The 10,352-nt window shown below is 39.1% G+C and overlaps 1 pseudogene; it reads right to left on the bottom strand.

Annotated features, from left to right (window-relative positions):
• Positions 1–9,026: 9,026 nt before the first annotated feature.
• Positions 9,027–10,147, bottom strand: LOC123281194 (large ribosomal subunit protein eL24-like; annotated as a pseudogene).
• Positions 10,148–10,352: the final 205 nt, after the last annotated feature.

Genomic DNA, 10,352 nt, shown 5'->3' with positions numbered 1-10,352 from the left:
TATTATGTGCTAGGCTCGCGTGCCGCCATTTACGGATGAGGCTCCAGGGCCTTAGAAAGGCCAAGGGGTGATGGAAATGTTCTAAAACCGGATTGTGGTGATGGTTGCACAACGCCTCAGTTTGCTCAAAAGCACTAAATTGTACCCATAAAATGAGTTAGGCTGCGGGGAAAGAAGAGACTCGCTGGTCACCGACCCTTAAGAAGCCAGGATAGAGCAAACTTGGGCTTGAGAGGGGCCTTTTCCGAGAGGCTGGAGCAGGGGCCGCGAGGTGTGGCGCGACCCCTTCCACCCCCACGGCCCCCTCCACCCCGCCACACGCGGGCGCCGGTCCTCGGAGGATGCCGGGCTGGGGGCGCCGGTGTGTGTCTGAGAGGATGCTCAGCTCCCGAACCATGTGACCTGCGCGTTATCTACGTGCTGTTCTTTAAGTTGTGGCAAAGTATAATATAAAATTTACTATTATAACCATTTTTAAGTGTGCAGTTTAGTAGTGTTAAAAACATTCGCCTTGTGCAACCAATCTCTAGAACTCTTTTCATCGTGTAAAACTGAAACTCTATACCCATTAAATAACTCCCAAATCTCTTCCTCCAGCCCTTGGGAGCCACCGTTCTACTTTCTGTGTGTATGAATTTGCCTGCTCTAGGCACCTCCTATAAGTGGAATCGTAGAATATTTATCCTTTTGTGACTGTGTTGTAGCATGCGTCAGAATTCTCTTACTTTTTAAGATGAAATAATATTCCATTATGTGTATATCCCACATTCTGTTTATCTGTTCATCTATCAGTGAACACTTGGTTTCTTTCCACCTTTGGGCTATTGTGAATAATGCTGCTGATACGGTTTGTAAATATTTGTTCAGGTCCTGCTTCCACTTCTTTTGGGCATATAGGCAGATAAGGAATTGCTGGATTATATGGTAATTCTATGTGTAGGTTTTGAGGAATTGCCGTACAAGTTTCCACTTGGCTGTGCTATTTTACATTCCCACCAGCAATGCGCAAGGGTTCCAATTTCTCCCCATCCTTGTCAACACTTGTTATTTTCTGGTTTTGGATAATAGCCATCCCACTGGATGTGAAGTCGTATCTCATTGTGGTTTTGATATGCATTTAAATCAGTGGTGTTGAACATCTTTTCATGTGCTTATTGGCCATTTGTATATCTTCTTTAGAAATGTTTATTCAAGTCCTTTACCCATGTTAAAAATTGGGTTCTTTCTTTTTTGTTGTTGAGTTGTAGGAGTTCTTTATATATTTATATTTAAATATAAGATTTGAAAATATTTTTCTCCTATTCTCTGGGTTACCCTTTCACTCTGTTGAGAGTGTTCTTTGATGCACCAAACGTTTTAATTTTAATGAAATCCAACTCATCTACTTTTTTTCTGTTGTTTGTGCTTTTCTTGTCATATCCTGGAAATCATTGCCAAATCCAATGTCATGAAACTTCCCCCCTATGTTTTCTTCTGGAAGTTATATAGTTTTAGCTCTTATGTTTACGTTTTTGATCTGTTTTGACTTAATTTTTGTATATGGTGTAAAGTAAGGGTCCAACTTCATTTTTTTCTATTTTTTTATTGAGGTTACATTGATTTATAACAATAAATTTCAGGTGTACATCATTATATTTTGACTTCTGTATAGCCTACATTCTGTTCACCACCAAAGTCTAGTTGCCATGCATCAGCATATAAATGTGTTCTTTTACTCCTTTTACCCTCCCCCATCCTCTCCTTACCCTCTGGTAACCACCAATCTATTGTCTGTATCTATGTGTGTGTTTGTTGTTGTTGTTTTTATCTTCCACATATGAATGAAATCATATGGTGTTTGACTTTCTCCCTCTGACTTATTTTGCTTAGTATAATACCCTCAAGGTCCATCTATGTTGTCACAAATGGCACAATTTGGTCTCTTTTTTTTATGGCTCAGTGTTATTCTGTTGTATAGTGAACCACATGTTCTTCATCCATTCATCTGTTGATGGGCACTTAGGTTGTTTCCGAGTCTTGGCTGCTGTGACTAATGCTGCAATGAGCGTGGGGTGCAGATATCTTTTGTGTTCTTTGGATAAATACCCAGAAGTGGAATAGTTGGATCATATAGTAATTCTATGCTTGTTTTTTTGAGGAATCTCCAGACTGTTTTCCGTAGTGGCTGTACCATCTCACATTCCCACCAGCAGTGTTTGGGGTTTCCTTTTTCTCCACATCCTCTGCAACATTTGTGATTTCTTGTCTTTTTAATAATGGCCGTTCTGATGGGTGTGCAGTGATATCTCATTGTGGTTTTGATTTGCATTTCCCTAATAATTAGTGATGTTGAACATTTTTTCATATGCCTGTTGGCCATCTGCATGTCTTCTGTGAAATAATGTCTGTTCAGATCCTTTGCCCATTTTCTGATCAGGTTGTTTGTTTTTTTGTTGTTGAGTTGTGTGAGTTCTTTATATATTTTGGAGATTAACCCCTTGTTGGATATATGATTTGCTAATATTTTCTGTCAGTTGGTGGGTTGTTTTTTCATTTTGTTCCTGGTTTCCTTTGCCTTGCAGAAGCTCTTTAGTCTGATGAAGTCCCACTTGTTTATTTTTTCTTTTGTTTCCTTTGCCTGACTAGACATGGTATTCAAAAAGGTCCATCTAAGACCAATGTCAGAGAGTGTACTGCCTATATTTTCTTCTAGGAGTTTTATGGTTTCAGGTCTTACCTTCAAGTCTTTGATCCATTTTGAGTTAACTTTTGTGCATGGTGTAAGATAATGGTCTACTTGCATTCTTTTGCACGTGGCTGTCCTGTTTCCTCAACACCATGTATTGAAGAGACTTTCCTTTCTCCATTGTATGCTCTTAGCTCCTTTGTCAAATCCATTTACATTTAGAGTGATTATTGATATGTGAGAGCTTAATACTGCCATTTTATCACTTGTCTCCCGGTTCTTCTGCATGTCCCTTTTCTCGTTCTGTGATTTTGGGACTCCTGATTCAGTTTGGTAGTATGATGCTTTTCTCAGTTTCCTCTTTATTTATCATTTGTGTCTGTGTTCTGATTATTTGTTTAGTGGTTACTGTGAGGTTTGTTTAAAAGATCTTGTAGATGAGATAGTCCATTTTCTGATAGCCTCATTTCCTTAGTCTAAGCTGATTCCTTCCCTTTCCTCTTCCCCTTCTAAGTTGTTGTTGTCACAACTTATTCCAACCTGTGTTGTGAGTTTGTGGTTAAAATGACAAGATTATAGTTATTTTTGATGTTTTCCTCCCCGGGGGCCCAGCACCTCCACCTTCAGACGTGTGGCTGCGTGGGTCTCTTAAACGTCTGTTGTGTTGTGTGAATGCCCTCTGTTGGTTTATGAGTGTCCTTTCTGTGGTGTCTTAGTGGGGAGAGTCTAAGGGAAGAACTCATTCCACCATGGTGCTGACATCCCCTTTCTTGTTTTTGAAGGTATTTATAGCTATAAATTTCACCTTAGCACCACTTTTGTTGTATCCTATAAGTTTTGATATATGTGTTTTAATTTTTATTCTCTGAAGATATTTTCTAATTTCCTTTGTGATTTTTTCTTTGACCTGCTGGTTGTTTAAGAATGTGTTGTTTAATTTCCACAAATTTGTGAACTTTCCAGTTTTCCTTCTGCTGTTGATTTCTAGTTTCATTCTTTTATGATTGGAAAAGATGTTTTGTATGATTTCAGCCTGTGCACTGGAGAAAAATGTGTGTTCTGCTGTCCTTGGGTAGAGTGGTCTGTATGTGTCTGCTGGGTCTACTTGGTCTATAGTGATGTTCAAGTCCTCTATTTCCTTATTGATCTTCTGTCTCATTGTCCTTTCCATTCTTCTTCTTTTTTTTTGGTGAGGAAGATTTGCACTGAGCTAACATCTATTGCCAGTCCTCCTCATTTTTTTTTTTTTTTTTGGCTTGAGGAAGAGTAGCCCTGAGCTGACATCTGTGCCAGTCTTTCTCTATTTTGTATGTGGGATGCCTCCACAGCATGGCTGATGAGTGGAGTAGGTCTGTGCCCAGGATCTGAACCCGTCAGGCTGGGCTGCTGAAGCAGAGCACATGGAACTTTAACCACTCGGCCATGGGGCCGACCCCTGTTCTTTCCATTCTTGAAAGTGGGACATTGAGGTTTCCCACTGTTACTGTAGAGCTGTCTCTCTCCCTTCAATTTTGTCGATGTTTGCTTCAAGTATTTGGGAGCTCTGATGTTTGATGCATATATAATTATCATATCTTCTTGGTGAATTGACAGTCATTACATTATGTCCTTTTTTGTCTCTTGTAACAGTTTTGACTTCAAGTCTGTTTTGTCTGATATTGGTATAGCCACTCGTCCTCTCTTTCAGTTGCTAGTTGCATGGAATGCACTTTTCCATCCTTTCAGTTTCAACCTATTTGTGTCCTTAGATCTAAAGTGAGTCTCTGGTAGACAGTATTTAGTTGAATCCTGCTTTTTATTTAGCACTTACTTGTGCTATTTTGTTATTTGTTTATGTATGCCTTATAATTTTTTGTTCCTAATTTCCTCCATTACTGACTTTCTTTATGTTTAGCTGATTTTGTTATAGTGACACATTTTGATTCCCTCGGTATGACTTTTAAATATTGTTCAACACAGTGCCAAGTAGTGTACTGTGCTATTTCTTTTCTTGTACAAAATTTTCCTTCTTTTTGAGTTGCTAATTGTGCCTATTTTTCTTTTCTTTTTTTTTTGTAGTTTTGCCTGTTATTTTTAAAAGTATTTTTCCGCAGCTTTATTGAAATGTAATTGACATATAACATTGTCTAAGTTTAAGGTGTACAACATGATGATCTGATACATGTATGTATTGTGAAATGATTACCACATTGAGGTTAGTTAACACATCCATCATCTCACACAGTTATTTTTTGTATGTGATAAGAAGATTTAAGATCTACTCTCTTAGCAACTTTCAAGTGTACAATACAGGATTATTATCTGTAGTCACCATGCTGTACATTTGATCCCTAGAACTCATTCATTTTCTAACTGGAAGTTTGTACCCTTTGACCAACATCTCCCCATTTCCCCCACCCCCAGCCCCTGGCAACCACCACTCTATTCTCTGTTTCTGTGGGTTTGGTTTTTTTAGATTTCACATATAAGTGAGATCATACAGTATTTGTCTTTCTCTGTCTAACTTATTTCACTTCACATAATGCCCTCAAGGTTCATTTACGTTGTCGCAAATGGCAGAATTGCCTTCTCTTTTATGGCTGAATAATATTCCATTGTGTATATATGCCACATTTTCACTTGAGTTTGTTTCCATTTCTTGGCTAATGTGAACAATGAACCTGGGGGTGACCTTTGTTTTTACTTATCAAAGATTATTATACATTTCTTTTCTGAACTCTCCGTCATATCACACATGCTGACAGGCTCCACTTTTATTATTAGAGAGCTCTCTTATAAAGGCCTTCCTCCTCCCTCCTTGGTCTGGACAGGTTTCTCTCTAGGCCTGTTGCATACCTGTCATTCCGGATCTCCCTTTGTTACTATCTTGGATTGTGTCCTTTGTTTCTTAGATTCCCTGTTTTCTTTGCTGGTTCAACCCCTCGTTGTGTTGAAGCACATCCTCAAGTAGTTTTCTAAGAAAAAGAGTGTGGTAGGTAAATTTTCTGTGTTCTTGTGTATCTGAATATTTAATCAACTTTTACACTTGGCTAATTGTTTGGCTTCTAGATAAAACAATGTTCCCTTCGAATTATTTTAAATTAAAAAAATAAATTATTTGATATTTTCCCCTCCAGCTTTGTTATGTATTGGTAGTATTTTTTAAGTTCCTTCTTTTTCATTTTGAAAAATATCAAATCTATAAAAAATGGAAGGAAGATGCAATGAACACCTATAGCCTTCACATATATTCACTAATCATTAAGGTTTTGCCACATTTGCTTTATCTCTTTCTTTCTACACACGTGATCTGCGTGTGTGTGCGTGCACACGCACACACACACACAGTTTTTCTGAACTAGTTGAAAGTAACTTGGAGATATCATGTCACTTCACTCCTAAGTATGTGTATCCTATGAACAAAGATGTCTCATACATAACTACAGTCCAGTTGATGCACCCAATAAATTAATGTAGATAAAATGGTATCATCTGCTTGATGTACAACCCACCTTCATATCTCTCCAATTGTTCAAATAACCTGCACCCAAGTTTTCTGTCCATCCATGATTTGGTCGTGTTTGTAGGCATTCCCTTTGAGCTATGAAGGTATACTCATCTGTTCTAACATTTCATGTTAATAATGAAAAATCTGATATTTGTTCCTTCACAGTGGTATTTTTTTTCTTTCTGTGGCTTTTAGGATCTTTTCTTTCTTTCCAGTGTTGTAAAATTTTGCAAAGATGTAGGTCTTTTAAAAGTCCGTGTGCTTTTTGCTTGGTAGGTCTTTTCCGTGTGAAAACTTGTATCTTTAACCTCTGGGAGATTTTCTTGTATTGTTCATGTGATAATTGTCTTCTCTTTGATTTCTGTCTTCACCTGGAATACTTGTAAAACTGGGCCTCCTCAATAGAGCTATGTTTCTTTTCTTTCATGTCTTGCACCTTTGGTCTTTTTGCTCTGCTTTCTGGAAGATTTCTTTTATTTTTATCTTCTGAGCCTTCTAGTCAGTTTATTCCAGCATCATATTTTTATTTTATACGAGGCCTTTCTTGTTCTCTGATTGTGCCATTTACATAGTATCTTGTTCTTGATTTTAAATGCAGTAACACTGAGTATACTTGTGATAATAGAGAAAATTTTTAATTCTCTTCTATTTCCTGAATTAGTTCTCTTTCCTTTGAGGTTGTTTTTTTTTTCTTTTTATGGCACATTTTTTATAGCAGCCCTTAGCAAACTAATACACTTGTCTGTCTCTCTTTCTGTCTTTTCCTTCCTTCCTTCTTCCTTCTTTCTCCTCCCCCTCCTTCCTTCTCTTCTCCTTCTTTTTTGAGTTATTAAATTTCTTCATGGAGGAACTCTCTGATGTTCCGTTTGTTGTTGATGATTCATGGCCCTGCATTCCGAGCAAGGGCGGCCGGGTGGGCATAAGGCCCAGACTGTTTAAGACAGAGTCTTTCAAGTAGCTCCAATTTCTTTGGCCCAGACTCACTTGCGTCCTCTGTCTTGTCCCTCTCTGGAATTCTGTAGGAAAGATCAGCAACCTCTTCTGTGATGTGTCATCTGTTATCCCTTCTCTATCAGCTTTACTTAGTCTCAGAATTTTTTTTAAAGCTCTCTTCCACTTATGGGCAACTTCCTGTTCCCTTTGTCATTATGAATTTATTCCCATTTTGTCCTTTACTGTAATTTTTGTAGGATCTTAGGAGGGAGCAGAGAAAAACTGAGTGGTCGCTCCACCATTTTGAAAATAGCACTTATTTTCTAGTCTCCAACTTGCAGTTTTGATCTGCTTAGCTGAGAAGTTGTTTAAGAGTCCTGCATCAGTGCGGATGGGTTAGGCTGTGCTGTAGTGACAAAAAACTCAGAATCCTAGTGGCTTAAGACAACAAAGGTTTATTTATTGCTTCTTTTGCCTGTCCACTGAGGTGGGCTGGGAGCTCTGCTCCATGTCTCCTGACTCTGATACCCAGGCTACCAGAGCAGCTCCTTCTCAGTGTTACCAGTTGCCAAGGCAGAGATAATGTCAGGAATTGTGCACTGTTCCTTTAAGTTTCCACCCAGCAATGATACCCGTTGTTTCTCTTCGTATTTCATTGGCCAAAGCAAATCATTTTACTGCGGGGAACATCACGGGGGTGGAGAAGTCTCGTCTCCCCCTGTGCTTGGAAAATGGAGGGCTGAGGTGTTCGTCAGACAGTACTCGGGACCACCAGAAGACTGCAAAATTCAAATGGTTGAGTTAGAAAAGCTTTTAACTCTTGGATTTTTAAAAATTGCATTGTGCTCCATGTGGGCTTGTAGAAAACCTGAGGTTTTTTTCATTGCATTTGTGATTAATTTTTATGAATGTTTTATGGGATTGGAAAAGAAGATGTATTATTTATTTGTTGTGGACAAGTTTGATGCATACACAAGAAGAAGCTGTTTATATCTTCTGTATACTTGTTAATTTTTCATCTACTAGGTCTTCAAAGACTAAAGAAGTATTTAAAGTTCTTACCTAGTATTGTGTTTCTCTACATTTCTCCTTGTTTTTATGACAGTTTTGCACTCGTGTTTATCTTGTAACAGTTCATAGTAGATGTGCATTTTCTATTTTGTTTAAATAACCTTCTTTGTCTCAGTTAATGGGGCTTTTAAATTCCTGTTCCATTGACCACATGTCTTCTATACTCTATTAGAATCTCAAACTGCTTCCTAATTTTTTTTCTGGATTCTGCAGGAGCTAATTTTCAGATCAGTGGTTGAACTGTTCCTGTTCCTACTAAGACCAACCTCCGTTTGAACATATTAAATAAAAAATTATTCTGACACAGTAAGGAGACTATTTAAGACCATTGCAAATTCAAGCTTGAGTACAAGAAGGACAGGTGGGGATTTACAGCCAAGGAACAGAGTGAGGGGGTCCATGGATGGAAAATTACTAAGAGGAGACATCAAGGGTAGGGAATTCTTGCGAAACTGGCCTCACAGGATTCTTGCTAAAGGCAGGTCAAGGGCTTAGACATCAAGGGTGGGGGATGCGGAACTTGACCAGATATTCAGGAGAGGGGGTTGACTTAGCAGAATTCTTTGCTGAGACTGGGCCAGGCAGGCCAAAGACAGGACAGGGCCCAAGGTCAAGACCTGGTCAAAAAGAGAGCTCAGAGGAGCCTGACTAAAGTGTAGCCAAGGAGAGAGTATTTGTCAAACACTGCGTCCCAGCCTCTCTCAGCTACTCCAGGACTGTGCTGCTACGGTTGGCCCCCTTTCTCCTGCGTATAGTTTTTCTCTCTGCTTGATCACTTCCATCAGCTGAGAGACATTTTGTAGTATCTCCTTCCTTTAAAAAAGAAAAGAAAACCTGTCCGTACCTTACACCAGATACAAAAATTAACCCAAGATGGATCAAAGGCCCAAACATAAGAGCTAAAACTGTAGAACTTCTAGAAGAAAACATGGGAGAAAAGCTTCATGATGTTGGACTTCCTTTTTTTTTAGAGTTATAGTTAGATCTTTATTTAAACTCTGATCTGCCAACTTAGTGTTTCCTACCAACTCGGGGAGCAGAAACCTTCATGGGCTTCACAATCTTTTGTTTAATTGCTGCCTTTGTGGGAGCCTTAGCGGCATCTGTCGCTGTCTTTTTAGATGCTTACTTAGCCTTTTTTGCTTTCTCGGCAGCCCTGATAGCTTGTTCTTAGTGAGCCTCTCTAATTTCAGTTTTCTTTTCTTTTTTTTAAAGATTTTATTTTTACTTTTTCTCCCCAAAGCCTCTCAGTACATAATTGTATATTTTTAGTTGTGGGTCCTTCTAGTTGCGGCATGTGGGACACTGCCTCAGCGCGGCCTGATGAGTAGTGCCATGTCCGTGCCCAGGATCCAAACCAGTGAAACCCTGGGCCACCGAAGCAGAGCACGTGAACTTAACCACTCGGCCACGGGGCTGGCCCCCTAATTTCAGTTTTGTGATTCCGCTTGGCTGTTATATCAGCAAGAGATGCACCAGTGACAGCCTTCTGGAATTTGACTGCACTCAGGTTTTCTTTTAAATTTCTTCCGACCGTCCCTTTTTGTGCTTTCTTCTGTAGAGGATAGTGCAGTTTGTTTGCTGAGTATTCCTCTTGGAATTGAAGGCTGATTTGCATTTGGCATTAAAAAATTGGAAAACCTTCCCATTGGTCCTGGTGTGGCCCCTCCTCAGTTGGGGCAGAACTGCTACCTGCTGGAACTGCACAGCTCCACCTTCATGGCACAGCTGCTGAGGAAGAGGAAGGATGGCAAAGAGAAGCATGATGCTGGATTTGGCAGTGGTGTCTTGGCTATGACACCAAAAGCACAGGCAACAAGAGTAAAAATAGATATGTTGGACTTCATCAAAGTTAAAAACTTCTATGTATCAAAGGACACAATAAACAGAATGAAAAGGCAATCTACAGAATAGAAGAAAATATTTGAAATCATATATCTGATAAGAGATTGATAGCTAGAATATATAAAGAACTGCCACAATTCAACAACAACAAAACAGCCCAATTCAAGAATGGGCAAAGTACTTGAATAGACATTTCTACAAAGAAGATATACAAGTGGCCAAGAAGAACATGAAAGGATGCTCAACATCACTAATCATTAGGGAAATGTAAATTAGGATGGGCCCTAATCCAATATGACTAGTGTCCTTATAGGAAAAAAAGAGACACCAGGGATGCACGCACACAGAGAA

The sequence above is a fragment of the Equus asinus genome, chromosome 26 (genome assembly GCF_041296235.1).
Source record: "Equus asinus isolate D_3611 breed Donkey chromosome 26, EquAss-T2T_v2, whole genome shotgun sequence".
In the NCBI taxonomy this organism is placed as follows: domain Eukaryota; kingdom Metazoa; phylum Chordata; class Mammalia; order Perissodactyla; family Equidae; genus Equus; species Equus asinus.
The sequence above is the reverse complement of the archived record's forward strand: the minus strand, read 5'-3'. Positions and strand labels throughout refer to the sequence as shown.